The 27,265-nt window shown below is 39.3% G+C and overlaps 1 long non-coding RNA gene across 1 annotated transcript; it reads right to left on the reverse strand.

Annotated features, from left to right (window-relative positions):
• Positions 1-2,538: 2,538 nt before the first annotated feature.
• On the reverse strand, positions 2,539-26,404 carry LOC146700716 (uncharacterized). Its single transcript, XR_014922678.1, has 3 exons — positions 26,258-26,404; positions 3,271-3,348; positions 2,539-3,148 (listed from the first exon to the last, which is right to left on the reverse strand). It is a non-coding gene; the product is annotated as an uncharacterized LOC146700716 (long non-coding RNA).
• Positions 26,405-27,265: the final 861 nt, after the last annotated feature.

Below are 27,265 nucleotides of genomic sequence, written 5' to 3' on the forward strand. Positions count from 1 at the left end.
TTCAAAGCCTGTGTTAAAAAGTGCTTCGCACGACGCAGCAGCCTCATGAAAAGCTGTCTTCAGTGAAGCGTAACGTTCATAGTTCAGCTGTGTGTTTAACAAATCGCTGAAATTTCATAACATAGCTGCACATTAGCAAGTTATAGCACAAGAGAAGGAGCACAGCAGCCATTTACTCAAAGATGGTGCAGTGTATCCTCTGCTATAGAAGGTAATAGAGGAAGCACTGAAGCACCTTTCTTAACAGTTAGAGAATTCGACCAGCTCTTTTTATGACTGCCATTTAGACACTTTCTGGTCAACCTTACCGGTTAGAAACCTTCCTAAGCAACCAGCTATTCCACCGCAACCATGACCTCACTGCTAACACCCCCAGATAATGGTATTTAAATGTTCATGAAGCTGTGAGAGCAATATCTTTGATACAGTAGACCACACTATTCTTTTAAACAGACTGAAACACATGGTGGGCCTCTCTGGTGCTGTACATAACTGGTTCACTTCCTATCTCTCTGACAGAACTTTTATGGTGAGTATGGATACATGCTCCTCTAAGATCCATAAAATGACATGTGGTGTGCCTCAAAGGCCCTGTACTTTTTAATTTGTATATGCTCCCTCTCGGCGGTGTCATCAGGAGGCATGGAGTGAACTTTCACAGTTACGCTGATGACACGCAGCTGTACATCTCCGTGTCTCCTGATGACACCAGACCAATGGATGCCCTTTTTAACTGTATTTTAGATATAAGATGTTGGATGGCAGAAAACTTTTTACAGCTTAACCAGGACAAAACTGAAGTTTTAATCGTCGGTCCCGAGGCTCAGAGAGAGAAACTCTTGTCTAAATTACAGGCATTTTCACTATGTCCTTCGCTACAAGTGAAAAACCTGGGTGTTATTTTTGACTCTGAGCTTGGTTTTATCCCACATATTAAACATGTGACCAAAATTGGATTTTATCATCTAAAAAATATAGCCAGAGTCCGCCCTATTCTCTCTCGGGCCAACACGGAGATGCTGATGCATGCTTTTATTACCAGTCGCATTGATTACTGTAATGCCCTGCTCTCTGGTCTTCCTAAGAAGAATATTTCAACTTTACAACTTTTGCAAAACTCGGCAGCTCGTGTGCTGACGAAGACCAGAGGGCGGGCCCACATTACACCGGTTTTAGAATCGCTGCATTGGCTCCCCGTGTGTTTCAGGATCGATTTTAAAGTTCTTTTATTGGTTTTTAAATGTCTTAATGGTCTTGGGCCTTCTTATTTCTCAGATCTGCTTTTACCATATGAACCCTCGCGGACCCTGAGGTCCTCACGTACTGGCCTTTTGATTGTCCCTAAAGTCAGGACACATACTCACGGAGAGGCAGCTTTTCAGTGGTATGGTCCTCGTCTGTGGAACAGCCTGCCGGAGGAGCTCAGGGCCGCAGAGAACGTACATGTTTTTAAGAACAGGCTCAAGACCCACCTTTTTAATTTAGCTTTCACCTAACGTTTATTTATTTTATGCTTATTTATTCTATCCTGTTATTCTATTATTAATTTAGGCTTTACCTAATATTTATTGATTTTATTCTTATTCATTTTTTAACCTTCTTACTCTATTTATATTTATATTTATATTGTATCCCGTTCTTATTTATTTTATCATTTTACCTTGTATATATCCTATTGTGTCATATCTCCAGTGTTTCCTCGGAGGGGGCTCTCTGCACCGGGGCTGTGATCGACCGTGGCTGCTGGGGCTCTGGGGTCCTCTCAGCCTGGCTGGGGGGCTCCTTTGCCTCCCTCCTGCTGTGTGCCCAGCCTGGAGGCTGCAGTCTGTGACCGGCTCCCGGTGCAGACGGCTCCCTGTTATAGTGTTTCCTCACTTGGCTCATGCGAACCCAGCCCAATTTTTACTCTTTAAGTGTGCGCGTGTGTGTGTGTGTGGGGGGGGGGGATATGTGTGTATTCACATCATTTATGTTAATGAGAGTGTGGGGAGTGAGTTGGAGGGTGGGGTGGGCTGCTTTTAACTATGTAAAGCACTTTGTGCTACATTTTTTTGTATGAAAAGTGCTTTATGAATAAAGACTGATTGATTGATCTAATAGTAGTAAATATATATATACTCTAGGATGGGTCCTGTCGACTGCTTTAGTTATTCAATACCACTGGTGCTGCTATAACCTTAAAGGCACCCTGTGGAGTTATCTTCAGAACAAACAAAAATTATCTTAACATTTAGCTTTGGTCATACTGATGTACTGCCTGATGATGTTAGCAGCGCAGAGTTGTGCAAACCTTTGTATCTGCTACTGAATCCTTATGACCTCTACACCATCATAATACTTTGCTTTTAAAAGTTTTGTTATTGCTGTATTTTTCCCAAAAGCTTGCCAGAGTGCAGAAATTCCCTGCAGGATTCAGCTGATTGTGAGCAGGGTTGCGGTCAAATGGTGTTCTTGCAATGAAAGGTTTCTGACTATGTGAATTATTACAGAAGTATCTCAGTGGCAGTCATGATAAGACCTGGTAAAACTCTGCTTTGGTGCTTAATTTCTGATCCCCTTGAGGAAGATACACTGGACCGACGTCTGTGAAGGGAAGCGAGATAATACATTTACACATTCGCTGCTGAAGCGATGTTTAACAACCTTCATTACATAATGACACAGCCTAGTTTAAGAGCAATCGGATTTTCTTGAGTCTCCTTGTGAACTTCTTTTTCACTTCAGCTTGATGTTTTTCATTATGATCAAAGAAATGTTTTTAGGAAAAGACATGGCATGCATTTTTTATAAACATCCTTCAAACAAGGTCTCATTGACTTGTAGTCCTCCACCGTGCCTCGAACATTTCCAAGACTTTTAGTGATAAAATGCTTTGTAAAATATCTACAGAACCCAAACTTTTGACAACTAAAGTTTTGCTGAATGACAAACTGTTTTTTTTTTTTAAATTATCATTTATTTTTTAAGGGGTTTCTCCCATCTGTCTAATATTTTGTGAAGATGCCTCAATTTTGTCTAATGTTAAAGTTTTTTTTGTCCTTTTCTTTTTTTCTTTTATTTCATCCAGGATCTGATGTGGCCCTTCTCATTTGATTGGTTCCCTTGTTGCCAGATTAGGGAACACAGCCTGGAAAGGTGGAGGTATGCACTGGAGAGAGGAAGAAAAAGCAAGTGGTGGAGTGGGTGGAGATGATCTCTGGGGTGATTTGTGACTTAAGGGTATGGCAACAGTGGAAGGGAAGGTTTACAAGATGGTAGTGAGAGACCTACTGTGATGATGCTTCGGTGATGGTGACACTGACAAAAACATACGAGGCAGAGGGTTGAAATGATCCGCTGTGGCAACCCCTAAAAGCAGCACCAAAAGGGGAAAGATTAATGTTACTACCATGCGCAAATTTTCCCTTTTTTTTTCAGAAAAAAAATGGGTTTTTTCCAGGAAAATCATGAATGTATGTATGAAATGTATGAAATCAGGAATGTAACGATTAAAAAGATATAATATTATGCATTGTACATCCTCGTGCTGATTAAAGATGCAAAACGATACATATTTAAGTTTTGGACAACATAGTCCCCTCATATCCATCGCTGCAGCTGGGTTTAGTGCAGCCTTCTAACAGTTTAAGACTAACAAATTACTCATCATTTGCTGTGCACTTTAATTTGCAGTTACAAACAGATGATGTGTGAGACATTTGTGTTTATTTTTTCAGTTTAACACAGAATAAAACAAACTTGAGGCTTTAATCACACTGCATGCTGTTAGCACCACTGCCTCGCTGTCGAGAGCTTCTGACCCTCTGAGGGTGTATGTGTCTTGAATTGTTTAAACGTAAGGCAAATAGGGTTAACCACTACACAATCATAGAGCTACTATGCTTTAATGCATCTCTGAAATGGTTACGGAGCTGTCTCCTAATATGTTCATGGAGGCAAAATGTCTTTTTACAGTTAAAATTTTTACACATTTTTCAACCAGTTTTAAATGGTTTGGTTTCACATTTTCCCCTCAAATGTCAGACAAACTCCTGGTTCGCTGCCGATCAATTATCTCCACGAGGCTTCTACATCAGGTGGAGTAGAGTGTTTGTCCTCCTTTGTGCTGATTGGGTAGGCGCCTGTGCACTGGTGGCTCAAGTGATATGGAAGTCGGCATCTCCTAATTTTAGCAGTAATGGATATCTGTCGTCTGATTGCGATTGTTAGAAAGGATGCAAACCACATGAGCAGCTGGATAGGCTCAGATAAGGGTTCTTTCTTTAGCTCTGGCATTTTTGAATTCCAACTTTTGTCTCAAGCACTTTGTTGCTCTGTGGGTAGTAAGTGCTTGAGATTACACGATTAAACCACCAAGTTTAAGCAAAAGCTCTAAAATTCCTAAAGGGAAAATGCTGGTAACTGTGAATGTGAGAACATACAATAAAAATTTACAGAGCAAAAATCATGAGCAGAGAGTCTAAAGGAGCCAACAGGTGTTCACTTTGTGTTGAGGTGTTATGGTGCTGGGACTTTTGTGTATCTGAGTTTGATTTTTTAAGAAATTACTGAATTTTTGATTTCTGATTTTATATTCTAACCAAACACATGTAAAACCCTGCCATCTTCTCCCTGGTCAAACCTGGTCGCTGTACAAATTCACAGATGTACAGATGTTGTTTTAACACACAGAAGTTTACAGTCGCTCATAATGGGCAAAAATGTCATGGTATTGTTGGGCTCCAAAATAAATAGATTTGTGCAACCCAGTTCTTGTTTGTTAAAGTCATTAAAGATACACGCATTCCAACCTGGAAAAAGAACAGTTCAGAGAAATTAACGAAGGCCCCAATTTACTACGATGGTTCTGCACATAAAAGTGCGTGTAAACCACAATTGTGGATTAGATGTTGCATCACATCGTGTTTTACCAAGTGAGTAATATAGATCAGATTATTTCAAAGATGGAATGCATTTGTGAAAATGTTTTTGTCTTTTTTTTTAAACATTAACAGCGAATGTGCTTATTACATGGCTGCACATGTCTTTTCTACATACAGATAATATTAGTAAAAAAAATAAAAATGCTATTTACAGTTTTGTACATCTAAAGTCCATTTAATTTGTTAAATGTTGGATGTAATATATCAAACTCTTACAATTAAGTATTAAAAAGCTCCGGAATGTCATTTCTTCCATATAAGCAATTTTCTCCTGAAACTAAATTGATATACTTTATTTTATTTTATTTTAATCAATTCTTGAACACAAGCTTTCTCTTGCTTGAAAGTCTAACTGTCATGGTCCTGGGCCATGTGGGCCCAGTATTCTTAGTTTTCATGTATTTTTGTATTTTGTTCTTTATTTAGGCCATGCTTCCTGGGTTGATCTGTTACGTTGTTCCTTATGTGTTTTCCCTTCGTGACTCTTACCCCCTGTGTGCCCCTCTGTGTATTTATGAGCCCTCGTCTCTCCTTGTGCTTTATTCTATGTTTTCCCCAGCCCGTTATGTCTGCGTTCTCCCCGTGCTCTCTCTCCTCCTGTCTGAACCTCTGTGCCTGTACCCGTCAGCGTTATGTTCACCCCGCCCTGTCTCGTTATGGTTATCTGTGTCACCTGTGTTCCCCGTGTGTTCCCACTTTCCTCGTTAACCCTCTGTGTATTTCTGTCTGCGTCTTCCTCTGTTCGGCGTCGCGTTCTCCCTCATGCCGTGTGTGGTTCTCCCCGTGTCTTCCGGTATATGTTACTTTAGCTTTTCCCAGTTTAGTGTAGTTTTGTATTGCTTTTGTATCATCGTTATTGTTTATCACTTATCAGCAATAAAGCTGCATTTTGAGTTTATCCCCCGTGTCTGTGGGTTTGCAATTTGGGTCCTCATTCTGCCTGCCACACGGCCGAAACATGACACTAACAAAGACATGGAAGCGATGTTTTAGGCTACGTCCACACGTACACGGGTATTTTTGAAAAAGGAGTTTTTCCGTTTTTGTGTTTAAAAAAAAAAAAAAAAAAATCCTGTCCACACGTAAACGCCAAAAACGAAGGAAACGCTGCCAGAAACATGCCAAAGCAACAGGTGGCGATATATTCCTAACCGTGTAGAAATGTTGGCCAATCAGAAGTCTAGAAGCTCGGGTGGGAAAGAGTAAACAAAGATGGCGCATAGAAGCAGAACTGAGTCCTGTGTGTGGAGGGACAATAACTGTGTGTAAGTATTTAAACACTGCAGAGAGTAAAATTACCAGTAACAGTATTTTGTCTAAGTTAGCCATTGTAGAAATTCATTTCACCGAAACAATAACGTGGCGCACAGTGTGACGTCAAAAAAGGCGCACATCTTTGGCGTTGCGTTTTTCTCCGTTTTCCTCGTCCGCACGTAAACGCAAAAACTGAGTTTTCGAAAAGCTCCACCCTGGCAGGCGTTTTTAAAAATCTGCGTTTTCAGTGACCGAAAACGCCGTGTACATGTGAACAAAAGGTGCAAACGCATAGAAAAATCTGCATTTTCAAAAATACCTGTGGACGAAACACCTTGAACAAACGGTGAAGTGACGTACACGACACTGGCTCCACTTTCATTTAGGAACTGTTTAACCACTTAATAGTTTATAATAATTACTCTGAATGTTGGCAGGGTTTGAGTCCCTTCCCAAGACTTGCTTTATGGTTTCTTGTAATTAGCTTTGTGGTTTCCAAAGTATTTATAACTGACTTGTCTGTTAGTTGTTGTAGTAGTATTTCTACCATGTTTTTATGTGTATTCCTTCCCCGTCTCAGCTCTTTGTTTCATATTCATGTCAGTATTCACATCATTTTTTTTGTTCTGCTTAATTTGGTCATTTTTCTCAAAGGAATCTTGTTTTGTTCAGTTCTAGTTAGAGGTGAAATACTTTATACTAGGTTTTTCAGGTATTTTACTTTTTTTTTCTCCTTTAGGATAAATGCATGTACTGTCTACTTACATTTTTAAACAGGTTCATTACTGTAGTTTTTAACACAACCGAGGGGGAGTTATTGATTATTTCTTCCAGCATCAAACAGATTTGTAAATGGAGGAAAAAGCAATACATTAAAGATAACTTTATTGGTGGATTCACCACAGGAATTTGTTGCATTAACTTATGTTAATCATACAGAGATAAAAAGGAAAAAAGGGGGGGGGGGGGAATGTTGGAAACAACCCATATGGAAAAGAAATAGTAAAAACTTATATGTGATTACTCATGAAAGTGGCCACTTTCATGAGTAAATCATATAAGGCTTACATGATTTACTCATGAAAGTGGCCACTTTCTCATTACTTTCATACATTGTTTTAGTAAGTATCCAAAACATACAAGTTTCATTATATAATTTTTCAAGTGATCTTATATCTATTTTCACTCGTATATGCTTTTCATACAAGTTTCACACAAGACAGATACAAACTTTATAAGATTTATAAATAGCTTTTCCATATGGGAAGTGCAAAGCAAAGGCGTGGTGACAGAAAATGACACTGGACAGCTGGCCTTGCACCAAACACACAAGTATCTGTACTTCTACTTGAGTGAATATCCACATCTTCATCGACTTGTTTTATAAACACTTGGGATCTAAGTATGTAAAGATAGTCATGCCTGCTACTTTATTCTTCTTAATTTTTTTCTTCTAGTCTCCCTGTTATCCAGTATATGTTCTTTATGTGCTAGCCATGTTTTTCTGTGGTCCACGTCCACTTCTGGATTGCTGTTATTAAGACTTCATGGAATAAGGAGGGAACTGAACAAGAGAATCCAAACATTGGGAGGGAAAAAATTAAATATAAACTCACTTGAGACTTGCAATAGGGAGAAATAGGCCTAGGCTACACACAATATGAGGACGATACAACAAATAACAAGTGCAGACTGCAGCAATATATGCACACGTATGATAACAAGGGGATCGATAAGAGGTGGGATACATGGCTGGAGACAGACATAATGAGATGGGGGAAGTAAAGTCAAAAGAGACTGAGAGAACAACAGTTACCGAAATAAAACAGGAAAACACCACTGACTGGGGAAGCAAGGGTTAAGTTGACACTGGGGAAGACAGAAAGACTAGACATCGAAACACTAAGGGATAAAAGACAAACAGAGATAAGACAGAAATAGAAGCAGAAAATGGACATGCATATGGGATCTAACTAAATACAACCCGAGGGTCACACAACTAAAAACAGAAGACTCAAATAATAGGACTAGAAAACCAATCATGAAGAATACAAAACATGAGACGAACAAGACTTGTCAACACAACGACAACAGAAATAGCAAGAAATCTAAATATGGACTAACCAAGAAATACAGAAACCCAAATCACAGATAACCTAAAAATGAAGGAATTCAAACAGGCTGGGGAAAAAAAATACATTTTTAAAAAATTACGGTACTAAATTTCAAAGGTAACAAAACATATCACAGAACTTGAACATAAATCACTTTACAGGAAATAAAGAACAAGAAGAAAACCCCAAACCAAGGGATGAATATATCGGGTCCTTTTATCTTACAAACAATCTAATCTATCCTACTATTTTACAAACCCATGCAGTTTCTGAGTAAACCTTTTCTCTTTCATGAATGCCAGTGTTCACATTATAGACCAAGAAAACAGGTGGTTTCAGGAGTAGAGGAGGCTATCTAAGTCCACTGTGAATGGCCTTCATTGAACAGTGTTGGCAGCTTCCAAGACCAGCTATCAGCCACCTACAGGGCAGTCTTGAGATCTCTTCCCAGGTGCTTCAACCCTCACACCTTGCTTCAGGTGACCTAAATAGGTCACATGATAGGGTAGGGCAAGGTGTCAATGGTTTTTGGCCTAACCCTCAGTGATGGTAATAAACCATGCTCACTTATGTGGTGACCCCCATGATCAATAGTGATTTAACAACCACCTCCAAAGGGAGCAACCCCCACTAGGGGTTAGATACCTGGGACTATCCACTTTTTGTTTTGGGAACTAAATAAGTCTCTTGAGGTGAAATGTCTTCACAAACGTAAAGAAGTCCAGTTTCCCCCTTTTTTTTCAACCTCTTAAAATGTACCTACCATTTCAGAAACGTGTGCTCAAGTTTTACTTACCATGATGTTTGTTGTTTCGGTCTTCATTTAAGCATCATACTTTAAATCAAAACAACAATGTTAAAGATAGTGAACCATTAATGATTGAGCATAGACATTTACATTTTTATTGGTCTTTCTACCATGAAAATGGTAGATGTAAGTGCAACGGCTTGCGGCTGGTAATTTTTTTCTCCAAGGCATCAGCATTTACAAGATAATGTACAACTATATTGAACAATGATTGTACAAATTTGCTCCGTTTTTAGAGCAATTTGTTAAATTGCATTTACAGTTTTTCAAAAGAAAAGCTTCAGTACTTAAGATCCTGTGTGTGTGTGTGTGTGTGTGTGTGTGTGTGTGTGTGTGTGTGTGTGTATATATATATATATATATATATGTGTGTGTGTGTGTGTGTGTGTGTGTGTGTGTGTTTCTTAAAAGTGTGGTGCTTGCAAGATATGCTTTGCACAGCCTAAACTCTTACACTCACTAAACAATAGTTACATCAGTAAGAACCAAGTCATAGAGTAGCACAGCCCTGTGGCAAATATTACCTTTGTTAGACTAAATATTCTAAATTTGTTGACACTCTGTCTGAGTAGGTTTATTACGGAGCCTGGAATAAGTGTTGGTGTTGTATTGAATTATATTGCAGTGCACCCAGTGTCCCCCCCCCCCCCCTTACATAAGGGAAGTGTGGGTGCAGTTAAAGAGACAAAACATATGAACATCTTAGAGTTGAAAGCAATTACACGGTGTCTTGTGTTAGACTGAACATGTTCTCACCCACTGAAAGTCTAAATTAAGCCGAATGGTCTTGGTCACAGGTATGAAATAAGGCTGTACAGTTCAGTCAGTGCCATCTGTGTGTTTGAACTGCCTTTATGGAATTCAAGACAGCTGACACGGTCTTGAACATCCATGTTTAATCCATGGATTTCATTCGCCCGTGGGTTTAATATATCTCTGCTCCTTGCAGTGGGGTTGCAAACAAAATGGTCCCAAAGGTTGCGATCCTCACAGGAAGTGTATCTGTATTTGTTGCATACAGACTTTTAATGATATAAGTCATGTTAAAAGAGCACTTTTGCTGTTATAGAGAAGGAAAAGAAATCCCGAGACATGCTTCTATGATGTTGGAGTGAGATGTAGTATTTAACCCTCAGGTCAAACTTAATCCAACAACAAGTCAGCTGTCAGCAGTCTGTCCTGAGGGTTCTCTTAATGAAGGAAATCTGAGCTACTCTGTCTACACTAATTGAAGAGGAATCTTATTTAAGCAGATGCAATTCCACACATTAGCATGGTTAGCCAAATGTGTCATTCTGCACTTAAACTCTCATTGATATCCCTCCAAAAAGGAATAGTTCCTAATTGCTGACTGAACCTTTTGTTTTTTTGATGTGAAACCAACTAGACAAATTACAAAAATGACCAAGCAACTAAAATAAACAAAAAATGCAATTAATAACAGCTGTAGCAATTAAATGCATACCATAATCTTATTTTAATTAAGAGCAGTTGCTGAGGCTTTTTCCCTACAGTTTTCCTGTGAGAGATTTTACCTGACGCTTGTCATTAATGACCCTATTTTTCAGGGGGTTTTTTTTCATTTGTATTTTTGTAATGCCCCATCTAGATCACACCTCTGGGATTTCATGTCTGCTAGATTAGGGGAATTATTTTTTAAGAAAACCTCTGTGTCTCCAGTAGGGTTGCCAACCGTCCCTTAAAAAACGGAATCGTCCCGTATTTAGAAACACAAGTACACGTCCCGTATTGAGCTAATAAGGGACGCACTTTGTCCCGTAATACAGTGAGAATCAAAAGTAGTCTATAAATGTTAATGGAATTAACGCTTTGTTTGAAAACATAATTCCCAGCCCCTCTCCTGCTTTGTGACCAATGAGCTGACAGCACACTTATGACAATTCGAGTATGACAATTCAGATTATCTCATTGGTCGAGGAAAGGTCGCTTGCGGAGAAAATACCGGAAGACAACAGATGACCACAACAAGAAGCATGGCCAACAGGGAAACAAACGCCGACACTGCGGTCTCGGACGACAGTACACCTAAAGCTGGGCAGACACTGCGATTTTTTTCAGTCACGTTATTCAGCTCTTGCTCAAACTGCACGATTGACTCGCAGGGATTAGAAGTTTGCAGGTCACGATGCAGGGTCTCACACTATACGGCCCGATGCTCTGATGCGACCTGAGTGCTCACACTGTGCCAACATAACATGAAGGTTATAACAGAAAATCTGTCGCTCGCTCTCTCTGTCTTTCACTCACACAGACACACCACCATCAACTTTGCTAAATTGCTAATGAAAAACATGATCAGGCAGCTGTGATTGAGCAGCAGTGTAAATCCAACTATTTTCACGGTTGTTGTGGTCGTGATAATTTTGTGATGCCACATCGAAAAGGCTCGGATGAGCTTTCGAAAGTTCTACAAGTGCCTCCATCACTTGTGTCCAGATCACACGCTGCACAGCCGTGCTGCGCCGTCTTTTTCACCGATGTTTACGTGTTTGCGCATGAGCAGTGTGAGCGGCTGTGGTGACACCCTCACGAGCGATTGATGATCGGGAGCTGGTCGTGAGGTGTTAATCGCTTCTCGTTACCCACGTATACTACACGATGCACGATGAGGGCCAAAATCGGGCCGATCACCAAATCGGTCGCACGACTCAAAAATCGGCTCAAAATGGGCCAAAAATCGCACAGTGTAAGCCCAGCGTTAGAGCAGCAATGTTTGTTCCCCTCAGAGAAAGAAAAGAAAAAAGGCTGCAAAAGTACAGGGAGGACTGGGAAAAGGAAAACACCTGGCTGGGAAAGTGCACGATAACACCTATAAAGCGCACTGCACTGTGTGCCGGCGCACTTTTTCCATAGGCATGCTTCTAGTGGTGGGCACAAGAAGAACATGAGGGGCGTGAAAGCTCGGGGAACCCTTAACCAATTTTTTGTCCACCAGGCCACGGCAGAAGCAGATATGGTATGTAAACACTGGTTTGTTGTTTAAACCCTCTGGTTAAGGTTAATATGGGCATGTGCAGTGAATATCAGCGCTATGTGGCCAGAAGTGTGATAATATCATTTATTTTGTGTAATAAACAACTGCAAGGATAGATGATTACAACAAAAAGATGAATAATACATAAAAGTAATACATAGATGAATAATGATGATGAGTTAAGTTGCGTAATCATGGGAACAAGCGGGTTTACAAACAGGAGCAGCTGATTAGCATTAGAAAAGCTGAAATAATACCTCAACTGAAGCCAACTGTACTAAATGCACTAAATGTGCACTGTTACAAGAATATTTTTCGTTCTATTGCTTTCTATTAATTTATATAATTTTAAGTTAAGCAGGACAGAGTTCTTTTAAAGAAAGATTTACTTATATTCTCAAAAGTTAAGCATGACAGGCTTCTGTTTAAGAAAGAGACCTGTTTTACTGTGTTAATGTTGTCATTCTGAGCTAAAAATAAATGGCTAAATGATCATTTGTTTCCCATATGGTCATATCACAAAGAATATGCATCTGCTTAAATCAAATTCAAGTCAAATGGTTAAAAAATAATTTCACACACACAAAAAAAGAGCTACCACACTGGGAAGGGTGAAGACAACTGGGTTGCCCGGCCCTGGCCACGAGGTGTCCCTTATTTATTTTTCAGGGAGTTGGCAACCCTAGTCTCCAGTGAAAACACATTGTTAGTGTTAAACTCAGTGGATTGATCAGTTTGAATAAAAGTAGATATTTTTAAAAAGTGGACTAACTTTTAAACACAGCGTACATTTTGGGACCTTGTTGTTTTCATCTGGTTTGTTCAAATGTTGCAACCCTTCTTCTGCCTGTTAGACTTCCATATGAAATGCTTCTCCTTCTTTGACTCACAGATTTGCTCTGAAACAGGTGCTAGAGTGCCTTTTAGTGGACAAGTAGGGAAGTGCACAGCTGTGCCTTCACATGGATTAAATGTTATATCTAAAGAAGTATGGACAAAGTGGGGAAAAAAAAAGATCTGTGCGAGGTACAGTTAAAGCATAGCTCTAGCTTCAGTTTGATATTTAGAAATGCACAGCCACGTATCCCACCAAAATTCGGTGTAGTGATTGACATTTGAGAAAGTGCCATTTTCAGCACTAAATTTGTCTTTTTGTTTATTACTTGATTTATAGCTTTTACCAGCACCTCGCAGAAAGAAAAACCTCAATCTGTTAATTACCCACTCTGAAAATGATTGTAATTTGAGTTGAACATTACTAATTGGTGTCAGTAAATGTAAAGATTTTCATTAGCTTGGGTGTAATTAACCATTTTGAGTGATCTAGCAGATTTTCTTTTTATTGACATACAGCTGAAAACATGAGGATTCTGTATATCGATCCAATGGATCTTATTAGCCGCGTCCTCTAGACCAAGGTGAATTAATCAAAGCATACTTGATTTATATACCCCACCCCTTCCTTTCTTCTTCCACCTCTCTTCCTCTCTGTGTGTTTCCAGCTCTCTCGCTCGCTCTCTCACGCCGAGCTGGGGATTCATTTGTCTTGCTGATTAATGATGAGAACCATATCCTCCACAACACCAGTAAATTAAAAGAGATTGGGGACAGAGAGAAAGAACATCAAGGTCCATTCATCCCAATCAAATTTCACAGTAGGTCCAATTCATCCTAAGCTTTATTTGTATTGTCTGCTATACAAACACAGAAAGCACCAGTCATTCATGTTCTCCTCCCAGACTGTCTCTGGCAGTCTAGGGATTTCATTTGGCAACTTTCCAGGTGCATGCTCATTTTTTCCAGCCTTTGGGATACAACCGTACTCATTGCTTCAGTGTTTCTGTTTCAGACAGCAATTGTTCGAGAGCTGCAGCTTTGACTGGCTGTCGATGCTGCTATCTGTACTGGACGTGCAGCGTGCTTGGATTCATGACGCCATACAGTGAAGAACTGAGATACATGTAGCGTCCTGTTGCACAACGTCCGATGTAAAGTTGTACACCATGGACACATTTTTTTAGACCAAAAATGAACAAATTATTTTACAGTCAGATGAAACATCGGTTTTTAATGCAGACCTGAGAAATAACCCAAACTTTGATGTTTTAGTAAATTCTTCTAAAACCCTTAAAGTACGTAAATGTAACACAGTCTCTGCAGATGAAGAGGTTGTAGCCATGATGTCACTCATTGATTTGTCTTGAGATTGGCATTAGGCCATCACTATTTGCATTTTTTGGAGGAAGAAGTTATATGAGAACTTGGACACTGTCCACATCCTTTCGGTGCCTACTTACAGTATCAGTCACAAGGTCACCATGTTCTAAAGTAAACTCTGCTTAATCATCTCTAAAAAATTACAAAATGAAAATCACTCTTAGTTGGAAACATTAAAGGAAGTTTTTCGCCTAACAAGTGAAAGATCCCTGGTGTGATCCCGAGTGGAGACACAGATCTCTCGGGTGTTGCATCAGGAAGGACATCCGACATACCACTGCGGCCAATCCTTGTGAATAACGAAGCAGCTGAATGTAGCTTTTTATCTTTCTAAGGAAAAGGGAACTTTATGGTAATCTCTCTAATAGTCACGCTTCCCAGCAACAATGCTTGTCAAAGTGTAGCCCAAGGACTGCCAGAGGTCTGCCACCAGCAGCCAAGGGCTCTGCTAGTTGCTATAAATCTTAAATCTGTATAATTAAAAGTGCATATACAGTTAGTTCCATAAGTATTTGGACAGTAGCACTTTATTATTATTCTTATTTTACTTTTGTAATAATAATGCTTATAAAGTTGTGAATGATGAATTTCGGCTTCAATGAAGGGGATTAAATAAAAGTATTGAATTAACTGTTTAGGAATTATAGCCATTTTTATACATAATGCTCAGGTGAAGCCTCTAACAATCTGGACCTGATTTAAAGTGTCGAATTCATTTGTTGGAACTCTTTCAATTTTTCATCCCCAAATTAAAAATCGATCCTTGTATTGAAAATGTTAGTTTGTACTATTACAGATCAGCCTCTGATAGGGTCTATGTTTAAAAATGACTGTAATTCTCAAACAGTTCATGGAAAATATTTGTAAAACCCTTATTAAAGCTTAAAGTCTGTCATTTGAATAAAAATGCATTGTGGTCAAATTACCAGGAAAAAGTCCTTGTCCAAATACCTGTGAACCTAACTGAATGAAAAAGGAAACATTCACACCAACGAAACAAGCACACAACACAACGAACCATGCTTAGTGTGCTGTAGCAGCTAGCTCGAGTTTGTTAGCCTCTGCCCTATAAAATCAAACTGTTAACGTACAGGTGGCTATAAAGAGAAAAGAGGAACATCTGCACAAAATTTTATTGCTGTCCATCCAAAACCTGTGAAGCTCATTCAGACTTCACCAAAGTATCTGACTGACTGACAGGCGGCATCTCTCGAGCCTCGCTGCTAGCATCATTGTTAATTCCAGAAGTGTAGCTTTAGATTGCCAAGTCTGACTCAATGAATGGGCCTGATAACAAGAAACAACAACAAAATCAGAATGTTTGCTCTCTGTTTGTTGTTGTTGTTGTTACTTCTTTCACTTTAATCTGATATTCGTGGGGATAGTGGCTCAAAAACCTATTCTCAATCTCCATCTCTGTTATAGCTTTCTTCAACAGTAAACAAGATTAAACCCAGCTGTTATCAAAGAATCAGGGGCTTAAGCACAAGGGCTGAAAGCATTTATCTTTGTTTGTATGACTGTTGCAATTTCATGTTATATGTATATATATTACTGCGAAGTGACTCTTTGCATAACAAATTCCAGAACAATTCCTTACTTATTCCAAGTTACAGCTTCTGTCTATACGATCACTATCTGTAGTCATTTTTTTGTGTGTGGTTGCAGACTTTTCTTATAATTTAATGTTTTTGAAGCAGTAGCATTTATATCCTTTCCTTCTATATCACATTACTGGAGCTCTTGCAGCAAACCCCCTTTTTCCAGCATTAGGAATCAATAAGCTGTCATCTTCTCTTGTTTGGTTGGATGTAGTGACTGCTCAACTCTCAGCAGGACCTTGCAGTGTGTGGACAGTAATTCTACATTGTTCAGGGACTCAAACAGGCCCTAAAATTTTCAATTATCCCTGCAGTGTTTGGCAGCTTCCCAAAAGGCATCTCAAGTGACTGGCTTCCAGAGGAAATGGAGGGAAGTTCTGAGAAGCACTCAGGTCACATCTCCCTAATTAATGCAGCTTTCTTCTGCTGTTCTAAAATCAACTGTAGTTTCAGGTTTTTTGCTTTGGGGGTTGGTTTTTTTTTTGGATGTTTATTTCTTTCACCTGCCATTGCCTTCAGAGTCACCAAACCACATCTACTGGAGGGGGTTATTGTGCTGAGAGGTCGAAAATGTGCACCTCAGAAAAACTTTGTGCTGATTTGCAGTGGACTCTTAACCATGCCAGCAAATTTCTGACTGCAGCACAACACAAGCCATTGGAGCCCCTGAGGGGGTCAAGGTTTTAGGTTTTTCCTCTAATTTGTCACTGTTTACATATGTACCTCAGGTCTGGCTGAATCAGCTAATGCTGACTGTGACTTAAAGTTGCCCAGATGCAAAACTTCTGGTATAGATGGAAGCAATCTGTGGACGGCAGTTCCTCTAACAGCAAGCCGATCCTCTCTAAAAGTAGGTTTTTTTTTTTTTTTCTTTGTTATGCCCCTTCAAGCCTTTAGTAAAAGCCTACTGTCATCAGCTTATTTAATAGCCAAAGACCTCGTTACCATAACTCCTGACAAGTTCAGAATGATGGGTTTAAAAATATTCATGCTTTTAATAATCACGAACATAAACTAGCCAGGTTGGTACTTTCTTTCAAAAGTGGACACAAGCACCAAAATTTGCATGTCTGTCACTTTCGAGCTATTAATTTGTAAAATCCCAAAAGCCACTTGAATTTTTAACATTTTAAAGTGTCTATCTGAGGAAACAGCTGTCTTACTACATAATTTGAACCTGTGGATGAAATTTAAAAGGTTTCACTCTTGATTTGTATCCTTTGACCATCAGAAAGTCACATTTATAGCTTAAAAAAAAACATCTTTAGAGCTTTGTGGTTTCAAGCAAAACATAGCAGGCACACATGCTTTACATGTTGCTCCACAGGTGCAATACGGTTAGAGCTGCACAGTGCTGTGCAGACTAAAGGTTACCCTTTTACCCTTTTGATAGCACTATGATGCATACACCTTGGTTTGGGAATTTAACATTAATCTAGCCCCAATTTATTTTTGCAAGAGTCAATGAATTTTATGTATTAGTCTCTTTTATCCCTCTTTATTGCTCATCATGGCACATCTTATCCTCCAAACTAGTTATTTTTTAACAAGTTACCATGGAGAGGGAGAGAAAGAGAGAACCTTTTACTGTCCCATCAACCAATTTACGGATCACTGGTTAATCTGACAAGCAGGTCTCTGAGGAGGTTCAAACTTACAACAGTCTTTCTGGGCGACCGGTTACTTAATGTTCCATCCTCTAGATTAGTGAGTGTCAAGTCAAGTCGAAGTTTATTTCTATAGCACATTAAACATGGACCAGTTGAAGTGTTGTCCAGGTTGTGCAAGTAAAAAAGGCCTGTTTGCATAATAAAGGTCACGGGACCCTGGTAAACTATAACTAAAAACAAGCGATAATAAGTAGGTCTTTAACAGTTTTTTAAAAAAATGAATGACACCAGGCAGCTATTATACAAGAAATTAGGTTGTTCCAAATATTAGGAGCCGCCACGGAAAAGGTCCCGTGACCTCTGCTTTCGAGCCTGCATCTAGGAATATTCAAGATCATAGGGTCTGTAGACATCAGTGCTCTGGTACTGTGGGAAGTTAAGGTTCAGTTAAGTAAGATGGTGCCAAACCACTGAGACTCTTAAAAACAAGTAGTAAAATTTAAACTGGATACTCTAAATGGACTGGAAGCCAGAAAAGGACTGTAATGTATAGAGCACTTTCTCAAAGCTGCAAGCTGCACCCACAGACACATTTTTAATGCTCACATGCAAAACCAGATACTAAAAATGACCGTAGGAGTGCTGACAGTCACTGTGGAACAGCTTGACTTTTCATGGCTATAAATAGAACCTTCTTGATGCAGGTGACCGACCCAAGTGTTGCCGTACTAGCTGGATCATGACACTAATCCAAATACACTATCAAGTTTGTAAGGTTAGTCTCCCTCACTCTCCTTGTTGATTCCATGGGAAAATGGACTGCAACATATGCAAGACTTTTTTTTCTCTTCTGGCACTTTTCACACACTCCACACCCACATGTTTAACATTGGGCACAATTGCAAACTGAGATGGAAACATCAGTATCTGGGGTTTAGTATCTTTTAAGGACGTTTCTTTATTCAAATCAGTAGAGAGCATAAGTAGCAAACAGGGGACAGAACATCGGGGACAGAAAATTGGCCCTAGCATACATATATATGTATATTACACATATTTTGTATATATTTCATATTGTTTGATTATTGATATTGAAACAAGTTTGTACAGTTGTTGTTGGATTAGGACATCTTAGATGTACTACACTGCAGCATGTGACAATTAAAAGCCACACTAGCTATTAGGAGTGACTAATGGTTTAATAAGTAACCATTCATTTTACCAGAAATCTCAAATCACTCCCTTCCTAATTATACCTCTCATGCACCTTGAAGAGCAGAGTCAGGGGAGGGCCTGGCTGCATTAAGAGATTTGATTGGACAATACATGTTAGGGCACCTGGGTCGTTGACCCAGAGTTTTGACTTTTACATTATTATTGAGCTTTTATTTTGTCATTATTTATCATTTCTAGTGTTTTGGTTTCTTTGTTAGAGTTCTCTGTCTTATGGTTTATGTCTCCGTGTTCCATGGTTGCTCTGTCTCCCCTGTCTGCTGTATCCCCTTGTCAAGTCTGTATCTCTGTGTTACATTTCCTGTTTTACTTTGAAAGTCCATGTCTCATGTTAATGTATCTGATTTTGCTTCCTTTGTTTCGTTAGCCCAGATTTATCCCAGCTGTGTTTCCCTCCTGTCTCCTATTCCCTGATTGCTCCCTCTGTGTATTTAAGCCCTTCGTTTTCCTTTGACTGTGTTGTGACCTACCATCATATTTGTCCTCAACTTTGCACTGTGTGCCATCCTGCCTCCCAGTTTAGTTAGACTGGGTCTCAGCAATAAAGCTGTTTGAGATCACGTTTTTGAGTGTCCGCACATTGGATCCACCGTTCCTGCCTGCACACAGCACATGACAATACAGTGTCAAGAATGAAAATGGACGAATGGGCTGCTGTCAGTGCTTGTACAGCCAGTGCACAGCGGCCCTTCAATTGACCAGTGAGCCCAAAAGCGTGTCGGCTCACTAGGTAAACATCAGGCATGCCAGATTACTGGTTGTATTTCATGGAGCTGAAAATGAGGCGTACATAAGATTTTAATCTAACAGCACTTTACTTTACTTAAGAGAAATCTGACTCACTTAAGAGGTAGTTACACTAAAGCTTATGATAGCAAGCTATTTAATTTCCTACTCAAAAGCTTCAGAGGAGCTTGCAAAAACAACAACTTGGACGGCACGTTTGGTGTGTGGTTTGATGATCAATGACAAATTAAAGGGTAAACATCAGGCATGCCAGATTACCAGCCAAGTCCTGATTACATCACCAAATTACAGGGAGTGCAGAATTATTAGGCAAGTTGTATTTTTGAGGAATAATTTTATTATTGAACAACAACCATGTTCTCAATGAACCCAAAAAACTCATTAATATCAAAGCTGAATGTTTCTGGAAGTGAAACCAATATAACATCTCCACATTCACAAATATACATTTCTGACATTCAAAAACAAAACAGAAACAAATCAGCGACCAATATAGCCACCTTTCTTTGCAAGGACACTCAAAAGCCTGCCATCCATGGATTCTGTCAGTGTTTTGATCTGTTCACCATCAACATTGCGTGCAGCAGCAACCACAGCCTCCCAGACACTGTTCAGAGAGGTGTACTGTTTTCCCTCCTTGTAAATCTCACATTTGATGATGGACCACAGGTTCTCAATGGGGTTCAGATCAGGTGAACAAGGTGACCATGTCATTAGTTTTTCTTCTTTTATACCCTTTCTTGCCACCCACGCTGTGGAGTACTTGGACGCGTGTGATGGAGCATTGTCCTGCATGAAAATCATGTTTTTCTTGAAGGATGCAGACTTCTTCCTGTACCACTGCTTGAAGAAGGTGTCTTCCAGAAACTGGCAGTAGGACTGGGAGTTGAGCTTGACTCCATCCTCAACCTGAAAAGGCCCCACAAGCTCATCTTTGATGATACCAGCCCAAACCAGTACTCCACCTCCACCTTGCTGGCGTCTGAGTCGGACTGGAGCTCTCTGCCCTTTACCAATCCAGCCACGGGCCCATCCATCTGGCCCATCAAGACTCACTCTCATTTCATCAGTCCATAAAACCTTAGAAAAACCAGTCTTGAGATATTTCTTGGCCCAGTCTTGACGTTTCAGCTTGTGTGTCTTGTTCAGTGGTGGTCGCCTTTCAGCCTTTCTTACCTTGGCTATGTCTCTGAGTATTGCACACCTTGTGCTTTTGGGCACTCCAGTGATGTTGCAGCTCTGAAATATGGCCAAACTGGTGGCAAGTGGCATCTTGGCAGCTGCACGCTTGACTTTTCTCAGTTCATGGGCAGTTATTTTGTGCCTTGGTTTTTCCACACGCTTCTTGCGACCCTGTTGACTATTTTGAATGAAACGCTTGATTGTTCGATGATCACGCTGCAGAAGCTTTGCAATTTTGAGACTGCTGCATCCCTCTGCAAGATATCTCACTATTTTTGACTTTTCTGAGCCTGTCAAGTCCTTCTTTTGACCCATTTTGCCAAAGGAAAGGACGTTGCCTAATAATTATGCACACCTGATATAGGGTGTTGATGTCATTAGACCACACCCCTTCTCATTACAGAGATGCACATCACCTAATATGCTTAATTGGTAGTAGGCTTTCGAGCCTATACAGCTTGGAGTAAGACAACATGCATGAAGAGGATGATGTGGACAAAATACTCATTTGCCTAATAATTCTGCACTCCCTGTATTTCTAAATAAATTAAACTAGTTATTTCACATTCCATAATAGCATTAAAAAAATTAAATCTAGTTTATGGGAGAAAAATCTATTTTGTCAATAGCCATCACAAACGTCGTGCCATCTTGGGTTTTCTAATGGTCTTTATCACAAAAGCAGTCATAACACAGTTTACATACAAATTTTGGTACTTGTATCCACCTGTGAGCAATTTCCCAGTAATGTTATGAGTTATCTGCTGCACCACACGGATGGCTCCAGCTTGTGTGTCTCTCTAAATGTATGAGATGAAGTAAAGTTTGAACCTATGAGTCCTTGTTAGGTTTATTTTTGAAAACAAGAGAGTGAGCTAAATTGGGGGAAAAATCAGTTTTGAATGTTTGGACGTAAAATTTATGGAAATTGTTTTCTCTAAAAGCCAAACATGTCAAACTGCTGGTGGCATTAGTGGATTCACCCCGTGGGCAATGCAAAACTGGCAATCTATCCAATAGTTGTTGACATATTTCAGCCTGGACCAACCAACAGACAGAGTGGGGAAAAACTGGCGCCACTATTTTCAGAGCCAAGATTGTTGTATGGCTGAAAGTACGCAGATGCTTTGTATTCATACTGGCTATTACTGTATGTCAATAAATCATTAAAGATTATTTTCCCTGCCCGTGTTTGTCACTGAACAATTACTAAACCCTTAGTTCTTTACCAAATAAAACCTACTTTAATACTTTGAGTGCGGTGGTATTTGTCACTTCTAAATTCACAATATATGGGGTAGTTACAGTTTGTACAGTCTGTATACCTGCATCATAAATCCTTTAAATCCATTTAAGTCTTTTAGATAAAACTATGCACCTATTATCAGATTTGCTGTCATTTATCATGCTTTAATTTATTTAAGATTCTCACAACTTACAGTGTGCATATAATTTGCATCTCATTTGTCAGCACACATTTTTCTCCATTGAGCATGTAAACAGCCCTTGGACTTAGCTGCCACCTTTTCAATTACTAAGCCAGTTCATTTGTGGGGTATGCTGTTGAAGGATTTATCAGCAAAACACACATTGAAACTCCTGAACAAAGAGCCTTTTCAAACATTTTTCTTAAAGGTTTGCTACTTTGTCCACCCTTTGCCATTTCTGGAACCTTCGCCACCTCATCCTTCCATTGTTTGGATGTTGATTTGACCTCTTCTTACCTCTATTTCGTTTTGATGAAAGTAACGAGCGAGATGTCAAGGAGGAGGAAAGGAACATTTCATTTTAGAAAAAAAAAAGAGTGCCCTTTAAGTTGTGGCCTGAGGAAGTTCTTTCAGTGTGAAGGGCATCACTGCTGCACTTCCTCCTAACCCAGGGTCATTGTGAGAAATCGCACAAAGCCGGTCCTTCAAACAATTTCCGTACTGTACATGCCGCTTTTGTCAAAGACCATGCTTCCACTTTCACTGAGAAAAATAATCGAAGCTTCCAACTCAGGAACAGCAAACTGTATGTGTTACTCAAAGCAGTCGCCGTATTCAGATGTCGCTGGCTACAATGTTTGGAGTGAGTAATGTGTTCTTTTTACGTGCTCACAAATTCTAAAACGTAATTTAGAAATGACAGCATAGGTCATTTTTTCCTCCCAACTGGATTAACATAATGCTGACTAGTGTGGCATTGTGTCAATAACGAATGTCCTCTTACGCCGTAACTCATGTGGAGTCGGTGTGAGATTCTCCAGCAGATTATTTTGCATTAATGTATTTGACTGGTTGTATTTCATGGAGCTGAAAACGAGGCGTAAATAAGATTTTAATCTAACAACACTTTACTTTAGTTAACAGAAATCTAACTCACTTAAGAGGTAGTTACACTATAGCAAACATTAGCTAAAGCTTATGATAGCAAGCTATTTAATTTCCTACTCAAAAGTTTCAGAGGAGCTTGCAAAAACAACAACTTGGATAGCACGTTTGGTGTGTGGTTTGATGGTTAGTGACAAATTAAAGGTTAATATCTTATAAATGCAGCCTGTTGCAGGTTTGGTCAACTGTTTTACACACTCTAGATGCACAATTAGAAGGCTGTTGGATGCAGTAACTGCAGGTCAACGACAGAGCAGCGATATATGCAGACATGGAGCAGGAAAAGAAAAGAGACAAAGTTAATGACATGCAACAGCGTGGTATTGAAAAGTAGAGCACTTTCACCACTTAGTCACAAAGTAGAGAACTGCACTGTTTTCAGTCTGATTTTACATCTTGCTTGTTTATATCTCCCTGGCTAGTGGTGGGTGGCTGGATACAATCTTAGAACCAACAGTTAATTTAATAAAGGGATGATGTCATGGAAAGGGACTCAAATGCAGACTGAGTCATACTTGATAAACAAAAACAACAAACCTTTTATTAAGGTGGAGAAAGAAATCCAAAAGGCAGCAAATAACAACAAGTCCGTGAAGCCAAAAGGAAGGGAAAACAGGAAGACATTATGACTCGACAACAACAGATGCAAACTGAGGCTTTAAATACACACAGGAGTTAATCAGGAAATGCAAACATAAGACCAAGAAAACACAGATTAAACTAATTAAGATAAATTAAAGGACAAAGGAAGTAAGACAGTGACCAAAGGTCTTTATGACTTAGGGTCTGTCTTTAGGGTGCAGGAGGCAGATATCCTATTTTTAACCCGCATGCTTTTTATGGTCTAATAATAACCACAGATGGATGTCAGATCATAAAGCCAGGTTGTTAGAGATTTTATAAATGCATTTTACATCTGTCACCATGACACACATTTGGGAAAACAGCTTAGTAATACATGACATTTCTAGGACAACAGCTATTATCAACCCAAATATTCTTTGGAACGAGATGAAATGGCCTTTACTCTTCACTGCACAGCATTATCCTCAGTATGAAACAAATTCCGTTTCTGACCCATCTCCTGTATTACAGCCTTTAATGACAGCATTGTGCTCATTTCATTAAATTTTTGGACATAGTCTCATCCGAGCAACTGGTGTTTGGCTCATGTTGCCACAGCAATATACCATCAATTCATACCAAGAGCAGACATGTAGTGAGTGAATGATTCATTATCAGATGTGTTCTCATTTGGTATCTGCTTCTAGCTCACTATCACAGCCAGAAACACTAATTCCACAGATGATGGTGCAGCACTCAAAGCCCAGCAGTACAACAACAGGGTGTCGGGGTTGCAAGCTCTACAAACATTGGCTTCTTTCTACCGGCAGAACACACACATGGAAAGACACACACCCCTCCACCATCATTGCCGCCGCTGCCTCCAGCATGTGCTATTTTGCCAACTGCAACCCTGGGCAAGATAATAAGATGGCTAGCAGACATTTTGTCAATATTTCTGTCTTGGCTCAGAGTGTGCCTGGCCCACTGCTTACCGATAGATGTGTTGACTATTTTTTGTATTTTGTATTTATTTATTTATTTTTTTTTCACTGTAGCTCTGCCCTGGTTTGCTGGACTGCGAGAGAGCAAGTCAAGGCAAGTGCACAGGGAGGAGAGAAGCGCTCGCTAATGCAAAGCAGTTCATTAAAATTAGGCACAAAGCATCTATCAGGGGGGAGGGATGCTGCTAATCAGTGCCTGTGGTTAGTCCAGCAATATGAAAAAAGGAGACAGTACACTTCTCAGCTGTGCTGTCTGGGGAGCAGCAGAGTTGGTTGATGCTAAGGAGCCGTGCAGATGATTGATTTTCCAGAAGGATGCTTTGAGACACTGCTCTTGGTCTGGCATCTGATTAACATACACGGCATTATTCATGTCATGAATATACAAGGAGGCAAGGAACAAATAAATACTGACATGCATCCAGGACCTGATAAATATTAAATGGAGCACACATGGCTTCAGATTTTACCATTTCATAATTTGAACATTCATGCTGTGAGGCCTCTAGCCAAGGTCTAATCTCGGGTTTGAACAGGTTGAGCAGCCAAGTGAGGAGACCAAGAAACGTCTTCACAAACATAATATATTTTTGCTGTGGTTCGGTGTCATGAATTCAGTTTCTGGTTAAAAGTTTGTTGTTGATCCAGAAACTTCAATAAGTAACACCATAAAACAGCCTCTTATTTGTTTCCATGTGGGTTTAATACAAAAAATCTTCATAATGATTAAGTAGTTAAATAGACTGATATGTGCAGCTGTGCTTCACATACTCCACAAAACAAAGCTTAAATTTAAATGAACTCTACGAGGCAGTCCTATACATGTAGGCTACACAACAAATTAAAGGAAAAACAAGCAACTTTAAATCACATCATGAATTGGTGAGCATGATTACAAACACATTTGCACAGTATTTGACCTGCACAGCCCCATTTGCCCCAAAGTCAGCCTCCTCCTCAATCATGCTAGCAATAGCAGTTCTCGCAGCCAAATATATCAGTAGAATTCAGGTGAGGGAGCATAGTTATGTCTAAGGAGTTTTCTGGACCCCCAAAGTCTCCAGTAATGCAAATGAATTGCTAGGTAAGTATTAAAACACACTGTACTCTGTGAAGGCATTTAGAAAAATAATGAGGCAGTTTGTGTTATCAAATTTGACCTATTTTTTTTTTTTAACTGATTTTTTTTTTTTTTTTAATTACGGTTAACATAAATGGCTAAGAGTTTTACTTCTGAGTTTAATCTTAGCTAACTGTCACAAACTTTGGTAAAACAGTAGCCATTATCAATGCACTGTACTGCAATGCACAAAAAATTAAGAAAAACAACAACAAAGAACAACAAAACAATTTAACAGCTAAATAAACTAACATAAGCAATAGTATTTGTGTGAATGATTTCAAAAAACAAAAATATTTTACTACCCATGCAAAGCTAGCTGTAAAGCTAACGTAAGCTATCTGTTAGCAACTATCGTCTTTGATAGCTAGCTTAGTTAGCAATGATTCTTTCATTGCTAACTAATTCTTTCATTGCACTGATTAGATAGAAGCTTTGTGCCTTAACCAAAACATGTATGTATATTCTAGATATCTGTAGTATTATTAGAATCACATTATTACACCACATTTACCTCTCCTCCACTTCTTTGAAGTGTCTCCCAGTCTCAGCGCACTTGTTAGCATGTTTTGGTTTGTGCAACTGGTCCGTCGGGTTATTGTCTCCCCAGAAACATTTTCATTGTGTTTTTTCCTATTTCCGTTGTGTTTTGTGTGCTTTTGCAGCGTTTTTCTTTTTGCAGCGTTTTTCTTTTTGCAGCATTTTTCTTTTTTTAGGTGTTTTTATTTTGCAGCGTTTTTCTTTTTGCAGCATTTTTCTTTTTTGCAGGTGTTTTTCTGTTTGCGGTGTTTTTCTTTTTGCAGGTGTTTTCTGAAGTTGCAGTCCGTTTGGCCTCTCAGGGCCACCGTACAAAAGTCACAAAAGGCTGTACAATAAATTTACTGATAGGAAATAAATATAAAAAAATAATAAAAATAAATAATATCAAATATAACAAATGAGTGTCAATACAAAGCCTGATGAAGCCGAAAAGTTCCTGTTTTTTTTTTTTTTAAAGACTCCACAAGGTCAGCTAAATGGAGCTTTGGCCGTAAACTGTTCCAGTGATCCCTGCGCTTGTGATGCTTGTATACCACACAGGGGTACTGAAGTGTTCTCCTTCTTTTTTTCCAAGCCATCAGAACTGAAACAAACAAATTCCTGCAAGATTGGGAGTCTGCAGGTACACTAGCTTTGTCAGGTTGCTAAAGTTCATAAAAATAATATTCATCAACCATGGTACATTTTCATGATAACGTTTGTTAATTAGTGTTAAACCCAATATACCGCTTCATTTAACATGAGTATTTGGCAGACATATTTTTAGAAAATACCAAGTTAATAAGAGTTCTATTTTTCTTTCAAGCACATTAAATGATCAAACTTAAACAATAAAAACTTTCACAAACTCATTAAAACTCAAGTGCACTTTGTAATGTAACGGAAAGCAGGGGGAAAAATGGAAACAACAAAATGGTACGAAGAGTGACAACTGTTTATTCTTACTGTTTAAATATTGCTTCTTTTGCACAAACAGGCACAA

The sequence above is a fragment of the Copadichromis virginalis genome, linkage group LG10 (genome assembly GCF_057382275.1).
Source record: "Copadichromis virginalis isolate Kocher_CV1m ecotype Utaka linkage group LG10, C_Virginalis_male_GT1.1, whole genome shotgun sequence".
NCBI classification, from domain to species: Eukaryota; Metazoa; Chordata; class Actinopteri; order Cichliformes; family Cichlidae; genus Copadichromis; species Copadichromis virginalis.